This window comes from Budorcas taxicolor, chromosome 12 (assembly GCF_023091745.1).
Source record: "Budorcas taxicolor isolate Tak-1 chromosome 12, Takin1.1, whole genome shotgun sequence".
Classification (NCBI taxonomy): domain Eukaryota; kingdom Metazoa; phylum Chordata; class Mammalia; order Artiodactyla; family Bovidae; genus Budorcas; species Budorcas taxicolor.
In genome coordinates, this window is record NC_068921.1 from 20,818,848 (window position 1) to 20,834,859 (window position 16,012).

General features: G+C 39.9%; 1 protein-coding gene and 1 pseudogene across 1 annotated transcript in view; both read left to right on the forward strand.

The window, feature by feature from the left end:
- Positions 1 to 16,012, forward strand: part of FAM124A (family with sequence similarity 124 member A) — a 119,628-nt gene that overhangs the window by 94,407 nt on the left and 9,209 nt on the right. The gene's annotated exons all lie outside the window — the stretch shown is intronic.
- LOC128057673 (60S ribosomal protein L7-like) lies at positions 6,194 to 7,067 on the forward strand (annotated as a pseudogene).

Here is a 16,012-nt window from a genome sequence, read left to right on the forward strand (position 1 = left end):
ATCACCATCTGCAGTGATTTTGGAGCCCCAAAAAATAAAGTCTGACACTGTCTCCCCGTCTATTTCCCATGAAGTGATGGGACCAGATGCCATGATCTTAGTTGAGTTTAGTTGAATGTTGAGCTTTAAGCCAACTTTTTAACTCATCAAGAGGCTTTTTAGCTCCTCTTCACTTTCTGCCATAAGGGTGGTGTCATCTGCATATCTGAGGTTATTGATATTTCTCCCGTCAATCTTAATTCCAGCTTGTGCTTCTTCCAGCCCAGCATTTCTTATGATGTACTCTGCATAGAAGTTAAATAAGGGTGACAATACATCACACAGCCTGGAGTACATCAAGGCTGTATATTGTCACCCTGCTTATTTAACTTCTATGCAGAGTACATCATAAGAAACGCTGGGCTGGAAGAAGCACAAGCTGGAATCAAGAATCAGTCTGTTGTTCCATGTCCAGTTCTAACTGTTGCCTCCAGACCTGCATATAGGTTTCTCAAGAGGCAGGTCAGGTGGTCTGGTATTGCCATCTCTTTCAGAATTTTCCACAGTTATAAATAAAAATGGAAATACAACATGCCAGACTTCTGGGATATAGCAAAAGAAGTCCTAACAAAAAAGATCTTAAAAAAAAAAAACAAACCTATGTTTATACCTCAAGTAGTTAGTAGAAGAACAAAGAAGCTCAAATTTAATGGAAAGAAGAAGATAAAGATCACAGTGGATATAAATAAAAAGACAAAAATAGAAAAGATCAGTAAATCTAAGAGCCAGTTCACTGAAAAGAGAACAAAATTGACAAACCTTTGCCAGACTCACTAAGAAAAGGACAGGACTCAAATCAGAAAGGAAAGAAGAACGGTTAAAATGGATAACACAGAAACACAAAGTCTCATGAAACAGAACTATGAACAATTAGATGCCAACAAATTCAATAGCCTAGAAGAAATGGATATATTCCAAGGCACATTCAATCTACCAAGGCTGAATCACAAGACAAAATCTGTGGCTGATTACTAGTAAGGAGATTGAATTGGTAACCAAAAACCTCCAAACAAAAAGAAGTCCAGGGTCAGATAGCTTCCCTGGTGAATTCTATAAAACATTTAAAGAAAAAATTAATACCAGTCCTTTCCAAGCTCTTGCCTCAAAAAAGAGGGGAGGGGACTCTTCCAAAACCATTTTATAAGGCCAGCATTACCCTGACACCAATCATCTAGATAAGAAACCATAAGAAAATTACAGGTCAATATCCCTGATGCACAGAGATGCAAAAATCCTCAATAAAATATGAGCAAACTAATAATATTAGCAAACTATAATTCAACAATATTAGCAAACTATAATTCAACAATACATTAAAAGAATTGTACAACATATTCAAGTGGGATTTATTCCAGAGGTGCAAGAGTGGTTTAACATCTGCAGATCAATTAGTGTGATATACCACATTATCAGAATGAAAGATAAAACCATAATTAATCAGTAGATGCAGAAAAAGCATTTGACAAAATTCAACATTTATGGAAAACTTTCAACATATTGGGTATACAGGGAACATATCTCAACAAAAAAAACACATATGACAAACCAACAGCTAACATCACACTCGGTGGTGAAAAGCTGAAAGCTTTACCTCTATGATTAGAAACAAAATAAGGATTCCAACTTTCATCACTTTTATTCAATGTAGTATTGCAAGTTCTAGACAGGGCAATTGGGCAAGAAAAAGGTATAAAAGCCATCCAAATTAAAAAGAAGTAAGTATTCCAGGAACTCATTTATGGCCAAAGGAGATTAACGTTTGTCATGCAATGTCAATGAAATACCATATTTTGTTGCCATCAATTTACTATGGTGTTTTTTTTTTTTAATTTTAAAATCTTTAATTCTTACATGTGTTCCCAAACATGAACCCCCCTCCCACCTCCCTCCCCATAACATCTCTGTGGGTCATCCCATGCACCAGCCCCAAGCAAGCTGTATCCTGCGTCAGACATAGACTAGCGATTCAATTCTAATTTTATTAAAATATAATCATGTTGTGTTTTTATGAAAAGGAAGTAAAACCTGTCACTACTTGCAGATGAAATGCTGTTTTATAGAGAAAAATCCAAAACCCTGTGCTAGAAAACTATTTGAACTAAAAACTTCAGTAAAGTTGCAGGATACAAAAATATTAAAAAATCTGTTGTGTTTCTACACACTAATGGCAAACTATCAGACAAAGAAATTTAAAAAAAAAAAACACAGTTGACAACTGCATCAAAAGAATAAAATAATTAGGAGTAAATTTATAAAAGAAGGCCAATGACATGTGTACATTGAAAACTGTAAGACTTTGGAGGGAGGATTCAACATGATGGAGAAGCAGGACATGGAGCTTATCTCTTCCCACAAATTCATCAAAAACACATCTACAAGTGGAATGATTCACACAGAACATCTATTGAACACTGGTAGAAAACCTCAGACTTCTGCAAGGCCAAGATAACCTCCACATAACCAGGCAAGGCAAAAGAAAAGAGAGGGGGTGGCAAGGAAGGAGGAGGATGTAGAGCTCATCTCTCCCTGCAACAGTTCTAGTGGGCCATCTGTGGAATGCTAGCAGAGGACCTCAGACACCTAAAAGGACAAGAGAGATCCCCTTGTAACCAGATAAGACAAAAGAAGGAAGAAGGGGAAAGGAAGAGGAAAGAAAGCAGGACAGGACCTGAACTCTTGATAGGGAGCTGAAGGTGAGGCGAGGGTCTCGCATCTGGGGAAGCCCCATCCCAGGCAGGGAGATAATCTGGGGCAGAAGGGGAGCTTCAGGGGCCCAGAGGAGGACTCAGCAACAGGTTTGTGACAGGCAGGACAGGGGGACCACCAGAAAGAAATAGAAAATGTGAATACCAATCACAAGTACTGAAACTGTGATTTTAAAAATTTCTTCCAACAAATACAAGTCCAGAACCAGATGGCTTCACAGGTGAATCCTATCAAACATTTAGAGATGAGCTAACACCTATCTTTCTGAAACTCTTCCAAAAAACTGCAGAGGGAGGAATACTCCCAAGCTCATTCTATGAGGCCACCATCATCCTGATACCAAAAGCAGACAGAGATACAACCATAAAAGAAAATTACAGAGAAATATTATAATGATTATAGACACAAAAATCTTTAACAAAATAAGAGTAAGTAGAATCCAGAAACACATTAAAAGGATCATACACCATGATCAAGTGGGATTTATCCCAGGGATGAAAGAAATCAGTATATGCAAAATCAGCTAATGTGACACACCACATTACAAATTGAAGAATAAAAACCACACGATCATCTCATTAGATTCATAAAAAGCTTTTGACAAAATTCAACACCCATTTATGATTTTAAAAATTCTTCAGAAAGTGGGCTTAGAGGGAACAATGGCAACCCACTCCAGTACTCTTGCCTGGAAAATCCCATGGACGAAGGAGCCTGGTAGGCTGCAGTCCATTTGGTCGCTAAGAGTCGGGCACAACTGAGTGACTTTACTTTCACTTTCATTCATTGGAGAAGGAAATGGCAACCCACTCCAGTGTTCTTGCCTGGAGAATCCCAGGGACGGCGGAGCCTGGTGGGCTGTGGTCTGTGGGGTCACACAGAGTCGGACACGACTGAAGCGACTTAGCAGCAGCAACAGGGAATATACAACAAACTCATAACAAAATTATTCTCAAGGTGAATATCTGGAAGCATTTTCTCTAAAATCAGGAACAAGACAAGGATGTTCACTCTCACCACAGTTATTCAACATAGTTTTTGGAATCATAGCCATGGCAATCAGAGAAGAAAAGAAAGAAAAGAACTCTATGTTGGTAAAGAAGTGCAGATGACATGATACTATACATAGAAAATCCTAAAAATGCCAACAGAAAAACCACTCAGAAGGCTCCTCTGTCCAGGGAATTCTCTAGGCAAGAATACTGGAGTGAGTAGCCACTGGAGTCTACCCACTCCAAATTAGCAATGGAGTGGGTAGCCACTCCCTTCTCTAGGGGATCTTTCCAATCCAGGGATTGACCCTGGGTCTCCTACATTTTTGGCAGTTTCTTTATCATCTGAGCCTCTAGGGAAGCCCTGAAAAAGACTAGAGCTCATCACTGAATTTAGTAAAGCTGAAGGATTAAAAATTAATTCACAGAAATCTCTTAACATTCCTATACACTAACAGCAAAAGATTGGAAAGAGAAATTAAGGAAACAATCCCATTTACCTTTGCAACAAAAAGAATTAAATATCTAGGAATAAACCTCCCTGGATCAGGAAGATCCCCTGGAGAAGGAAATGGCAACCACTCCAGTATTCTTGCCTAGAGAGTCCCATGGACAGAGGAGCCTGTCAGGCTAGTCTATGGGGTCACAAAAAGACACAGTTGAGCCACTAACACGTTCACTTTCAAGGAGGCAAGAGACCTGCATTCAGAGAACTATAAGACAGTATGAAAGAAATCGAAGGTGAAACAAATAAATGGAGAGATTCCCATGTTCTTGGATTGGAAGAATCAATATAGTGAAAATGGCTATACTACCCAAAGCAATCTAGAGATCTGATGCAAATTCTGTCAAATTACCAATGGCATTTTTCACAGAATTGGGACAAAAAAATTTACAATATGTATGGAAACACAAGCTGAAGAAGCTCCAATACTTCTGCTCATTGGAAAAGACCCTGATGCTGGGCAAGATGGAAGGCAGGAGGAGAAGGGAGCAACAAAGGATGAGATGGTTGGATGGCATCATCAACTCAATGGACATATGTTTGAACAAACTCTGGGAGATAGTGAAGGACAGGGAAGCCTGGCGTGCTGCAGTCCATGGGGTCACAAAGAGTTGACACAGCTGAGCAACTGAACAGCAACAACAAATGGAAACACAAATGACCCTGAATAGCCTAAGCTATCTCGAGAAAGAAAAAGGAACTGGAGGAATCAGGCTCCCTGACTTCCTATATTACAAAGCTACGATAAGACGGTAAAGCATCTGCCTGCAATGCGGGAGACCTGGGTTCGATTCTTGGGTCGGGAAGATCCCCTGGAGAAGGAAATGGCAATCCACTCCAGCACTCTTGCCTGGAAAATCCCATGGACAGAGGAGCCTGATAGGCTACAGTCCATGGGGTTGCAAAGAGTTGGACACGACTGAGCTACTTCACTCACTCACGATAATACAGTATGGGTTTGTACCGGCACAAAAACAGAAATATAGATCAATGGGACAGGATAGAAAGTGTATAAATAAACCCATGCCTCCAGCTATGAGAAAAGGGAAGACTATACAGTGGAGGAAAAATAGTCTCTTCAATAAGTGTTGCTGGAAAAACTGGACCACTATATGTAAAAGAGTTAAATTAAAACACTCCCTAATACCACACACAAAACTCAACTCAGAATGGATTAAAGACCTAAATGTAAGGCCAGGTACTATTAAACTCTTTGAGGAAAGCATAGGCAGAACGCTCTTTGACATAAATTGCAGCAAGATCTTTTTTGATCCACCTCCTAGAATAATGAAAATAAAAACAAACATAAACAAATGGGACCTAATTAAACATAAAAACCTTGCACAAAAAAGGAAACCATAAACATAAATGAAAAGACAAGCCTCAGAATGGGAAAAAATATCTGCTAATGAAGCAACCAACAAGAGATTAATCTTCAGAAATATAGAGGGAGCACATACAACTCAATGCCAAAATACAAAAAAATGGGCAGAAGGTCTAAATAGACATGTTTCCAAAGAAGACATACAGATGGCCAAAGAGCACATGAAAAGATGCTCAACATCACTAATTATTAGAGAAATGCAAGTCAGACCTACAATGAGGTATCACTTGACACTGGTCAGAATAGCCATCATCAAAATGTCTACAAACAATAAATGCTGGAGAAAGTGGGGAGAAAAGGAAACCCTTCTACATTGTTAGTGAGTATATATTAATAAGTTGGTACAACCATTATAGAACAGTATGGAGTTTCCTTAAAAAAAACTGAAATTTGATCCAGCAAACCCACTCTTGAGCATATACCCAGAGAATACCATAGTTCAAAAAGATACATATGCCCTAATGTTCATTGCAGCACTATTTACAATATCCAAGACATGGAAGCCACCTAAATGTCCATCAACAGATGAATAAAGAAGTTATGGTAGCCTCTTCCCTGGCTGGAACCATGAAGGGTGCAGAAGAGAAAAAGAAGGTTCCTGCTGTGCCAGAAACTCTAAAGAAAAAGTGAAAGAATTTCGCAGAGCTTAAGATCAAGTGCCTGGGAAAGAAGTTTGCCCAAAAGATGCTTCGAAAGGGAAGGAGGAAGCATATCTATGAAAAAGTTAAGCATTACCACAAGGAATACAGGCAGGTGTACAGAACTGAAATTCAAATGGCTAGGATGGCACGAAAAGCTGGCAACTTTTATGTACCTGCAGAACCTAAATTGGCATTTGTCATCAGGATCAAAGGTATCAAAGGTGTGAGCCCAGAGGTTCAAAAAGTGCTACAGTTCCTTCATCTCCAGCAGATCTTCAATGGGACCTTCGTGAAGCTCAAAAAGGCTTCAATTAATATGTTGAGAACTGTGGAGCCATACATTGCATGAAGTGAAGTGAAGTGAAGTTGCTCAGTCATGTCTGACTCTTTGCGACCCCATGGACTATAGCCTACTGGGCTTCTCCATCCATGGGATTTTCCAGGCAAGAATACTGGAGTGGGTTGCCATTTCCTTCTCAGGGTACCCAAATCTGAAGTCCATAAATGAATTGATCTATAAGTGTGGTTATGGCAAAATCAACAGGGAGCAAATTGCCCTGAAAGATAACACATTGATTGCTCGATCTCTTGGGAAATACGACATCATCTGCATGGAGGATCTGATTCATGAGATCTATACTGTTGGAAAACTTTTCAAAGAAGCAAACAACTTCCTGTGGCCCTTTAAATTGTCTTCTCCACAAGGTGGAATGAAGAAAAAGACCATCCATTTTGTAGAAGGAGGAGATGCTGGCAACAGGGAAGACCAGACCAACAGGCTTATTAGAAGGATGAACTAAGGTATCTACCAGGATCATTTTTGTAATATGGTCAGTTAATAAACAATTGGGAAAATAAAGAAGTTACGGTACATACATACAATGGAATATTATTCAGCTGTAAGAAAAAAATGACATAATTCCATGTGAAGCATAATACTAAATGAAGTCAGAGAAAGACAAATATCATATGATACCACTGACATATGGAATCTAAAAAACAAAAAGATACAAATGAAACTATTTATAATACAGAAACAGACGCACAGACTTTGAAAGCAGCCTCATGATTGCAGGGGAGGGGGGCGTGGGGGGGTCAGTAGGAGGACGTTGGAAGGAAAAATAAAATAGGAGTTTGGGATTAACATATACACACTACTATATATTAATATAAAATAGATAACCAGCAAGAATGCTGAATAGTACAGGGAACTCTACTTAATATTCTGTAATAACCTATGTGGGAACAGAATCTGAAAAAGAATGAATATATGTATAACTGAATCACTTTGCTGTACACCTTAAACTAACACAACATTGTAAATCAACTCTACTTCAGTATAAAATAAAAATTAAAGAAAAAAGAAAAACAAAAGAGGAAACTATAATACATTGATGAAGGAAATTAAAGACACAAATGATTGGAAAGATATTGCATACTCAGTTTTTCCAGTAGTCATGTGTGGATGTGAGAGTTGGACTGTGAAGAAAGCTGAGCACCGAAGAATTGATGCTTTTGAACTGTGGTGTTGGAGAAGACTCTTGAGAGTCCCTTGGACTGCAAGGAGATCCAACCAGTCCATTCTGAAGGAGATCATTCCTGGGTGTTCTTTGGAAGGACTGATGCTAAAGCTGAAACTCCAGTACTTTGGCCACCTCATGCGAAGAGTTGACTCACTGGAAAAGACTCTGATGCTGGGAGGGATTGGGGGCAGGAGTTGAAGGGGATGACCGAGGATGAGATGGCTGGATGGCATCACTGACTCGATGGACGTGAGTCTGAGTGAACTCCGGGAGTTGGTGATGGACAGGGAGGCCTGGCGTGCTGCGATTCATGGGGTCGCAAAGAGTCGGACACGACTGAGTGATTGAACTGAACTAAACTGGAAGAATCAATATTAAAAAAAAAAAAAGTCCATACTACCCAAAGTAATCCTCAGAATCAATGTAATCCTATCAAAATCTCAATGGTGTTTTTCACAGAAATAGAATAAACAATCCTAAAATTTGTATGGCACCATGAAAGACCTCGAATAGCCAAAGCAATCTTGATAAATAAGAACAAAGCTGGAGACATCATGCCTCCTGATTTCAAACTATCACTACAAAACTACGCAAATCAAAACAGTATGATATTGGCATAAAAACAGACATATTGATCAATGGAGTAGCATAGCAATCCCAGAAATAAACCCATGCACATATGGTCAATTAATTCATGACAAAGGACCCAATAATATACAATGGGGAAAGGACAGTCTCTTCAATAAAAGATTCTGGGAAAAATTGGACAGCCACTTGCAAAATAATTTAACTGAACCACTGTCTTCCACCATACACAAAAATGAACTCAAAATGGATAAAAAGAATTGAACCTAAGACCTGAAACCATAAAACTCCTAGAAGTAAACGTAGGCAGTAAGCTCCTTCAGATTGATCTTGGTGATGATAATTTGCATTTGACACCAAAATGAAAGGCAACAAAAGCAAAAAATAAACAAATGGGGCTACATCAAGCTAAAAATCTTCTGTACAGCAAAGGAACCATCAACAAAATGAAAAGGTCACTTTCCAAATGGAAGAAAACATTTGCAAATCATATATCTCATAAGGGGTTAATATCTTAAAAAACTATAAAGAATTCATACAACTCAATAGTAAAAAAGCAAACAGTTCAATTAAACATTGGGCTGAAAGTCCGAAAGATGTTTTTCCATGGAATACATACAGATGGCCAAACAAGTATGAAAGGTTATTCAACATCACCAATAATCAGGGAAATGCAAGTCTAAACCAGAAAGTGAGACCGCCTCCTAACTATTAGAATGCCTGTTGGCAAACATAGGAAATACTAAGTGTTGTCGGGAATGTGGAGAGGAGGGAACTCTCGTGCACTGTGTGTGTGCTGTGTGGTCGCTCAGTCGCGTCCGACTCTTTGCGACCCCATGGACTGCAGCCCGCCAGGCTCCTCTGTCTATGGGATTCTCCAGGCAAGAATACTGGAGTGGGGTGCCATGCCCTCCTCCAGGGGATCTTCCCCACCCAGGAACTGAATCCAGGTCTCCCGCATTGTAGGTGGATTCTTTACCATCTGAGCCACCAGGGAAACCCATGCACTGTTGGTGGGAATGTAAATTGGTGTGGCCACTATGGAAAATGGTATGGAGGATCCTCAGAAAATACAAATAGAACTCCCATATGATCCAGCAGTTTTAATTGTGTGTGTTTATCTGAATGGAAGGAAAACACTAACGTGAAAAGATATTTGGGGACTTTCCTGAGCACACACGCACTGCCCTTCTAATGGTTAAGACTTCACCTACCAATGCAGGTGGTGATCCCTGGGTCAAGAAGATACTCTGGGTCAAGAAGATACTCTGAAATAGGAAATGGCAACCCACTCCAGGATTCTTACCTGGAAAATTCCATGGACAGAAGAACTCGGGGGGCTACAGTCCATGGGGTCTCAAAGAGTCAGATACGGCTGAGCACATGCACACACAGGTTGAAAAAAGCATTATTTACAATAGTCTACCCATGGAAGCAACCTACCTGTCCATCAGTGGATGAATGGAGAAAATGTGGTGTGTGTATCTATCAGTTCAGTTCAATCGCTCAGTCTTCTACAACTCTGTGTGACCCCATGGACTGCAGCACACCAGGCCTCCCTGTCCATCCCCAACTCCCAGAGTTTACTCAAACTCATGTCCATTGAGTCAGTGATGTCATCCAGCCATCTCATCCTCTGTCGTCCCCTTCTCCTCCCACCTTCAATCTTTCCCAGCAACAGGGTCTTTTCCAATGAGTCATTCTTTGCATCAGGTGGTCAAAGTATTGGAGTTTCAGCTTCAACATCAGTCCTTCCAATGACCACCCAGGACTGATCTCCTTTAGCATGAACTTGTTGGATCTCCTTGCAGTCCAAGGGACTCTCAAGAGTCTTCTCCAACACCACAGTTCAAAAGCATCAATTCTTCAGCGCTCAGCTTTCTTTGTAGTCCAACTCTCACATCCATACATGACCACTGAAAAAACCATAGCCTTGACCAGATGGACGTTTGTTGACAAAGTAATGTCTCTGCTTTTTAATATGCTGTCTAGGTTGGTCATAACTTTTCTTCCAAGGAGTAAGCGTCTTTTAATTTCATGGCTGCAATCACCATCTGCAGTGATTCTGGAGCCCCCAAAAATAAAGTCTGCCACTATTTCTCCATCTGTTTGCCATGAAGTGATGGGACCAGATGCCATGATCTTTGTTTTCTAAATGTTTAGCTTTAAGCCAACTTTTTCACTCTCCTCTTTCACTTTCATCAAGAGGCTCTTTAGTTCTTCTTCACTTTCTGCCATAAGGGTGATGTCATCTGCATATCTGAGGTTATTGATATTTCTTCTGGCAATCTTGATTCCAGCTTGTGCTTCTTCCAGTCCAGCGTTTCTCATAATGTACTCTGCATGTAAGTTAAATGAGCAGGGTGACAATATACAGCCTTCACGTACTCCTTTTCCTATTTGGAACCAGTCTGTTGTTCCATGTCCAGTTCTAATTGTTGCTTCCTGACCTGCATACAGATTTCTCAAGAGGCAGGTGGTCTGGTATTCCCATCTTTCAGAATTTTCCACAGTTTATTGTGATCCACACAGTCAAAGGCTTTGGCATAGTCAATAAAGCAGAAGTAGATGTTTGTCTGGAACTCTCTTGCTTTTTTTGATGATCCAGTGGATGTTAGCAATTTGATCTCTGGTTCCTCTGCCTTTTCTAAATCCAGCTTGAACATCTGGAAGTTCACAGTTCACGTATTGCTGAAGCCTGGCTTGGAGAATTTTGAGCATTACTTTACTAGTGTGTGAGATGAGTGCAACTGTGTGGTAGTTTCAGCATTCTTTGGCATTGCCTTTCTTAGGGTTTAGAATGAAAACTGACCTTTTCCAGTCCTGTGGCCACTGCTGAGTTTTCCAAATTTGCTGGCATATTGAGTGCAGCACTTTCACAGCATCATCTTTCAGGATTTGAAATAGCTCAACTGGAATTCCATCACCTCCACTAGCTTTGTACATAGTGATGCTTCCTAAGGCCCACTTGACTTCACATTCCAGGATGTCTGGCTCTAGGTGAGTGATCACACCATCGTGATTATCTGGGTCATGAAGATCTTTTTTGTACAGTTCTTCAGTGTATTCTTGCCACCTCTTCTTAATATCTTCTGCTTCTGTTCGGTCCTTACCATTTCTGCCCTTTATTGAGTCCATCTTTGCATGAAATGTTCCCTTGGTATCTCTAATTTTCTTGAAGAGATCTCTAGTCTTTCCCATTCTGTTGTTTTCCTCTATTTCTTTGCACTGATCACTGAGGAAAGCTTTCTTATCTCTCCTTGCTATTCTTTGGAACTCTGCATTCAAATGGGTATATCTTTCCTTTTCTCCTTTGCTTTTCACTTCTCTTCTTTTCACAGCTATTTGTAAGGCCTCCTCAGAGAGCCATTTACTTTTTTGCATATCTTTTTCTTGGGGATGGTCCTGATCCCTGCCTCCTGTGCAGTGTCATGAACCTCCACCCATAGTGCATCAGACACTCTATCAGATCTAGTCCCTTAAATCTATTTCTCACTTCAAATCATTAGGGATTTGATTTAGGTCATACCTGTACAATGTCATGAACCTCCATCCATAGTGTATCAGACACTCTATCAGATCACTTCAAATCATCAGGGATTTGATTTAGGTCATACCTGAATGGTCTAGTGGTTTTCCCTACTTTCTTCAATTTAAGTCTGAATTTGGCTTCACACATACAGAGTATTATTCAATCATAAAAAAATGAATAAAATCCTGTTTATTTGTGACAATATGGATGTACCTTGAGGGCATTAAGCAAAATAAATCAGAGAAAGACAAAATACCACATGATCTCACTTATATGTGGAATTAAAAAAAAAAAAAAAACCTAACTCACAAATACAGATTGGTGGTTGTTACAGGTACGTGATCAAAAGGTACAGACTTCCAATTATAGAATTAATAAGTCTGGTGATGTCATGTACAGCTTGGTAACTAGTTAACAATACTGTATTGTATATTGAAAGTTGCTAGGAAAGTAGATTTAAAATTATCATTACGAGGAAAAAAACATAAATGTGTGTGGTAGTGCATTAACTAGACTTACGGTGATCATTTCACAACATACACAAATAATGAAACAATATGTTGTACACCTGAGATTAATATAATGTTATATGTCAATTATATTTCAATAATTTTAATCAAATTTAAAATAATTTTTAAAGACAACATAGCCTTTTCCAGGAATAGTACTCTTGGTGGATATATGAAAACTACCCAGAGGACAGTGAAAGGAGACGCAAAATATGATGTTTTTATTTAGAACCAAAATCTGATTTCTCATGTGAACCCACTGCCCAGTGTTTTTGAGACTGCCCCTAACTTTTATGAGTCCCTAGGTTAAAAGGTCTTTGGCTCATTACATAACAGACAGTGCCACACTGATTGTGTTCCTGGCAAGGACAGAACAAGAGGAAATGACCTTTCTCAGAATGAGGAGGTTTGAGGATGAGAGAGAATTTCCTGACTGTGATGGATCCATGAGACACCACCCAGGCTTACTGGGTCAGGGGCAGAATCGCCCTTCCTAGGGATTCTGTCCATGGGTCTGTTGACACAAGATCCCTTGAAGAAGACCTCTTTACACTTCTTGCATTGCAAACTGCCCAGGTTCCATGCAAAGTTCATGGGTCACTTACTGCATGTCAGCTTTTTGGTGATTTCAGGGACACAAGAGATCTCCCTGGCTGGTTGCCTTAGGCAGTCATTGATGTAATGCTGAGTACCTTAGAGAAAGTTCCATAAATAGCAGAGAGGGAAATACTGGGTCCCGGTGAGTCAGCAAGCCTGCACTGCCTCATAGAGAAGCAGAGGAAGCTGTTCTGCAGGTACCATGCTGCAGTCACTTGGAGAAGCTCCAGAGGGCAGCCCTCAGAGCCGAAAGCAGGGGGCTGGGGAGTGCAGGGGAGTGGGGAGGCTTCCCTGGACAGAAGGCACAGGGTTTCATTTCACCTTGAAAAAGTCCACTGAGAGAAACAGAAAATAGACTTATGGACATGGGGAGAGGGGAGGAGAGGGTGAGATGTATGAAGAGAGTAACATGGAAATTTACATGGGACCTAATTAAAAGCTTTTGCACAGCAAAGGAAACTATAAGCAAGGTGAAAAGGCAGCCTTCAGAATGGGAGAAAATAATAGCAAATGAAGCAACTGACAAAGAATTAATCTCAAAAATATACAAGCAACTCCTGCAGCTCAATTCCAGAAACATAAACGACCCAATCAAAACATGGGCCAAAGAACTAAACAGACATTTCTCCAAAGAAGACATACGGATGGCTAACAAACACATGAAAAGATGCTCAACATCACTCATTATCAGAGAAATGCAAATCAAAACCACAATGAGGTACCATTCACACCAGTCAGAATGGCTGTGATCCAAAAGTCTACAAGCAATAAATGCTGGAGAGGGTGTGGAGAAAAGGGAACCCTCTTACACTGTTGGTGGGAATGCAAACTAGTACAGCCACTATGGAGAACAGTGTGGAGATTCCTTAAAAAACTGCAAATAGAACTGCCATATGACCCAGCAACCCCACTGCTGGGCATACACACCAAGGAAACCAGAATTGAAAGAGACATGTGTACCCCAGTGTTCATCACAGCACTGTTTATAATAACCAGGACATGGAAGAAACCTAGATGTCCATCAGCAGATGAATGGATAAGAAAGCTGTGGTACATATACACAACGGAATATTACTCAGCTATTAAAAAGAGTACATTTGAATCAGTTCTAATGAGTTGGATGAAACTGGAGCCGATTATACAGAGTGAAGTAAGCCAGAAAGAAAAAGACCAATACAATATACTAATGCATATATATGGAATTTAGAATGATGGTAACGATAACCCTGTATGCAAGACAGCAAAAGAGACACAGATGTATAGAACAGTCTTTTGGACTCTGTGGGAGAGGGCGAGGGTGGGATAGTTTGGGAGAATGGCATTGAAACATGTATAATATATGTGAAACGGATCACCAGTCCAGGTTTGATGCATGATACAGTGTGCTTGGGGCTGGTGCAGTGGGATGATACTGAGGGATGGGATGGGGAGGGAGGTGGGAGGGGGTTCAGGATGGGGAACACGTGTACACCCGTGGCGGATTCATATCAATGTATGGCAAAACCAATACAATGCTGTAAAGTAATTAGCCTCCAAAAAATAATAATAAATTAAAAAAAAACACTTATATTACCATATGTAAAATAGATGGCTCAGGAAACTCAAACAGGGGCTCTGTATCAACCTAGAGGGGTGTGATCGGGCGAGAGATGGGAAGGAGGTTCAAAAGGGAGGGATATATGTATACCCCTGATTCATGTTGAGGTTTGACAGAAAACAACAAAATTCTGTAAAGCAATTATCCTTCAATAAAAAAATAAGTTAAAATAAAAAGAAAGTTGGAGTAGGAAATGGCAACCCACTCCAGTATTCTTGCCTGGAAAATCTCATGGCCTGAGGAGCCTGGCCAACTACAGTCCATGGGGTCACAAAGAGTCGGACATGGCTGAGCGACTGAGCATATGTAAATTGTCAAGATTAACTTTCTACCTTTTTATTGAAATTTGTCCTGAATGAACTACTTGGTGCCATAGTTAGTGACAAGGATTTGCCATTTCCCACTAAAATGTGGGAACTCTTGTCTTAGTTCTCTCTACCTTAAATGGAGGGTAAGGAAATGCAATTATGATTGGTGTTCTAAAGATGAGATACTGTGTTGAGATACTTTTTTTTTGTCAATTGACAGGTCTGATAAGGTTGTAATCATCCTCCCCTTCCACATGAGCGTTTATGAGAACTGTGGAGTGTTTAAAACAAACTTGAAATCCATGGGAAGGGAAGGAGAAAGCCTTTCTAAAACCTACAGTTCTGCATTTGGACTCCTGACTTTCTCAGTCTACAGAGAGATTATAAGAAGACATTCATGCATGCTGGGTGAATGGAAGGAAAGGAATTTTTAACTTACACATGGAATTTCTCCATTTCAGAGATGATTCTATGACAGTGCCTCGGAAAGTGGATGCAGCAATTTTGCCTTTCCAAAAAATATTTTTCATCACGGCTTTTTGCAGTACTTGTATTATCAGAGATGGATTATCTGGGATAATTTTCTTCAAAGGGAGTTTGTTATACACAAGCTACAATGTATTACCGAGTAGAAAAGTAAAGCTCTAAAAGTTCCAGAAACATTTGATGAATGGATAAGGAGCTGAACATCCCCTCTCACTCCCACGACCGACCAGTTACTCAGTGGAATGTAGTGACTCAGTGTAGTGTAGTAAATGTAATGTTACAATCAGCACACCCTCTCATCCAGGCAGTTTCTCAGAAGAAAATGAAGTCTTACTAGTAAAGTTAATGTAATTTCTAGATTCTAGAAAATGCTGACCTAATCAGTTGGGGCCACCAACTGTTTTGTTGCTTGGATTTCCCTCAGATTTCTCTATTTGTAGGAGAGGTATTTTCTTATGAGGAATATGATAAATATCATTGGTTACTGTCTGGTGATGAAAATTACCTGGTGTGTATGATACACAGGTGGTAGCCAGGGAACCTTCAAGTTGGGAAAAGAAACTTTTTCTTTCAGTTGTTTGGTTTAAATTTTATTCTAGATCTTCACA